Source organism: Haliotis rubra, unplaced genomic scaffold, assembly GCF_003918875.1.
Source record: "Haliotis rubra isolate DU_JTF1 unplaced genomic scaffold, ASM391887v1 Scf825, whole genome shotgun sequence".
Taxonomy (NCBI): domain Eukaryota; kingdom Metazoa; phylum Mollusca; class Gastropoda; order Lepetellida; family Haliotidae; genus Haliotis; species Haliotis rubra.
Genome location: NW_025767552.1, coordinates 336,625 through 340,516, shown reverse-complemented (window position 1 = coordinate 340,516; position 3,892 = coordinate 336,625).

Sequence of the window (3,892 nt, the reverse complement as noted above, 5' to 3'; positions counted from 1 at the left end):
TATTTTAATGGGGAAAAATTGCAGCGGTTTCATTCTATACTTAATTGTAACGGGATCATGTTTACACCATTGTAACGGGATCATGTTTACACCTAACCCTGTTCGATCCGAAGCTCAAACACCTGTCTAGCTGCACAAGCCAGGAATTGATACTCTCCGTTAATATTTTTCAAAGTTGATTTGGAAATGTATGCTGCTCTGACCTTTTCAAAATATATGATGCAATGATAAGAAATATTAGAGATATGGGATACCTATTATTGTTAAATTGCAGAATCTGTGCAGCTTGCATTCTGTAAAACAAATGGTTTTGTTTGTTTTTTTAAATCAGTTAATTAGTAGCCTGTTATGTAACTGATATATCAGTTCATGCCTAATATGAAAAGTCACGATCAGTCATAAAACGGCCTTTTATTTGCCTTGGTTTCGTTAGGTCATAGGTCAAGTTAGTCATCAACGTTATTTTGGCTGTAGATAATATCTAGATATAATATAGAATCAACAGAAACCTTCGAGCAGCGGATCCTGGCAAGACTGAATGACGTAGCTCAAGATTAACTCCAGTAGACATCTGATATCACCGTAAGCATAAATGTGTGGATACCCAGTTACAATTTACTTCAACATCCACCTTTCTCGTTGTTTAAGACCACACATTTTCTGGCTGTACACCCACTTACTCGTGTTTATTCATATTTGTTTAGTGGTTTAAGGAGTTCTATCAGGGCATCAGTGTATTTTTGCTGCCATCTCCTGCAACTGCGAATCCGTGCAATGACAAACCTTCCCCTACACAAACACAAAAACTCATTTCTTCTGACGTCCCAAACACCCACGTTATGTTTAGTCAGCAGCAATTGATGAGAATCATCCAGAAATACATACCATTCAATACATCAGTATCCATATCTACCTGGTCCTGCCATTTTTGGGACAACCATTTCCGGTGTTGACAACCATGTGTTCAATAACGGATATCCTTCTGACAGAATATGAGATCTTGACATGCCGCATGTATTGGCTAACTTCACAACTGGTAGTTTGTACGCACTTAAGGGAAAATCGAAATGTATATAAGTCTGTATTACATCCGCTGGCAGGGGGCAATATGTAGTTATACGTTTTGTTTGTACTTCGTCTTTGTCGACATCAATGACATATGACATGGATATATATCACATGTAAACTGCACGGAATTGCCACCAGTGTTCGGGAACAGCGAGCGAGTATTGTGTTGCGTTGTTCTAGACAATATCCTGGTCATACAACGAACCATCAAAACTGGGCTTCACTCACTGCACCAAGGACGGGATTTGAACCCGGACCTTCATCGCGACGAGTCAACGATGAAGCTATCAGGCTGCACTAGAACCCATTTCAATTCTTAAGTTCGCGTATTTTCCGGGGGTCAGATACGCCTGCTTATTTTACTGACTTGTCCCAGCAAAACAATTTGCTCAAGCGTGTTTTGTCGACACAATAAATCAACCAGGCATTTTCACGAAAAACAATGTGAAACCAACAAGCAACGAAATTTGCTTAATTTAATTGTTATGCAGTTAAAGTTACATCACAGAACAAAAATGTCATCAGCAATCCATGCTAGTCGTAAAAGGCCACTAATGGGATCGGGGTGGTCAAGCTCGCTGACCTCACATGCCAAAGTATCCTAACTGCGTAGATAGATGCTCATGATGTTGATCATTGGATTGTCTGGGCGATTATTTACAGACCAACATATAGCTGGAATCAACATAACTACTAAACTTTATTCCAATTAGTACAAAGTAATCAAACAGGCGGTACACAATATTCAGTGACAGGGCCATTACATGGTATTACAATATATAGTATGACCAGAAATTATTGAGAATTTTAGGAATATGTTTAATTGGATTTCTAGTATAAACAACCTTGACCAGCTATCAAGTGCTGCCCATGGTGACTTGACAAAAGACTAACTGTTCACCTGTCTTTGAATCTGGAGTTATGTTCTGCTAATATTCACATTTAATACGTGAGTAATGAGTGAAAAAAAAAAATAAAATTAAAATCTTTAAATTCTCAATAATTTCTGGTTGTACTGTGTAAAAGAGCAATGCTAATGGTAATGATAAACTCCAAGCAGAAACAGTGGCCGCGCCTCTGCAACAGGCCAAGGCTTGATAACCAGGTCGGAAATGACCACATTCTCAGACAGTTGGTCTGAGCGTGTCCTTTCATATGTATGAAACACCTTCCAGAAACTTCATTACTAAGCTGAATAATACGAAGCGGATTATTCCGGCTGCTCTATAAACTTCCAGGTTCCTCTTACCTCGAAGTCTAAATATAGCACTTAGCTCACTGCTGTCCTGGGCTGAATCAATGTCGTACAATGATTTAATCTACCACAACAACAAAAAGTTGATTAGTACACAGTTCCTTTATGTGAGACTTTGACCGTATCGATTAACCTTCCGAGTCGTATTTTTTGTAATATCAGCATATTCTGAATTCAATACCACAAGAACAGTGAGATGACCAGATTAGCCAAAGGCAAATTCTATGTCAGATTTCCTACAAGTAATTAGAAACGATGCGGTTTGAATTATACACATACATGCAGCAGTCTCCAGAATACATCTGTGTTAGACAATATCGCCTGGTTTCCTATGTTCTAGCTCCTAAATCTACTTGATTTGGATCTAAAGACGTCAAATACTTTAAACTGAAACTTACGTCTCACCCACACAATAATCGGGTTTGTGAGAAAGATTAAATCCCTCCTGCGCGCGAAAGACAGAGGCACCAGCAGAAAGGGCGGTGGGGTAGCCTAGTGGTTAAAACGTTGGCTCGTCACGCGGAAGACCCGGGTTCGATTCCCCACATGGGCACAATGTGTGAAGCCCATTTCTGGTGTCCCCCGCCGTGGTGTTGCTGGAATATTACTAAAAGCGGCGTAAAACTAAACTCAGTCAGTCAGTTCAAGCCTCAACCCCAGAGGATGTTTATACCAATTGGGGCGGCACATACCGGTTAAACCCTTAGACCCCTCAACACCAGACTCACACACCAAACGTAAGTCAACATACTCGACCTCAAACACGCCATTTTCGAACTCATCAATAAGAACCAAGACCAAATCATTGTCCTGACAACGACACAAGAATCTGTATCGAAACGTCGCATCACCGGATACAGAAGTTGTTAATCCACAAAGTTTGTCCTTACCCACTGAAGTCCTATCCACCACCAACAGCAACCGGCGTCAAAGGAAACTAGAAGAGGCCATAGACATCGGGAGATCCCAACCAGCAATCAATCATCATTACCTTCTGGATGCAGGCTGCGTATGCCGACTTTTAGAACAAACAGGGTTCGCCACTCATTTGTTCCAGCTAGTATTAGATGCATTAACAACAAATTCTGTGAATGACTTGTCTTTTAATTGTCCAAATTCTATTCAATGTTTGTGTACTAAATTGATGTATTTATATCCTGATTATTTCATGATTATCAATTGCAATGTTATGTATGGCTGCTTTATGAATGAAAAATTGGAGAACGTATGATGCAAAACAAATTTCCCTTGGGACAAAAAAGAATTATCTTATCTTATCTTATCTTATCTTAACCGTGACCAGGGAACATATCTGCCAAGCGCTTGGGACTTGTTAATTTAATCATCACTGCTGCCTTCCTTGCCCTTGTGCATATGACTAATTAGGCCTCGATTCATTCCTGGCTTCCGTTAGTGTATTTCCATTTCCTTATCGAAAGCCACCATTGATATCTGATCATTCATGCTTGGATCTGTATTCCCTGATTTTCCACTGGTCCATCCACCTTACCTACCTAGCGCTAATTAACTGTCTACCCGTGTTATCTTATCACTGTTGCTGTTTCATAT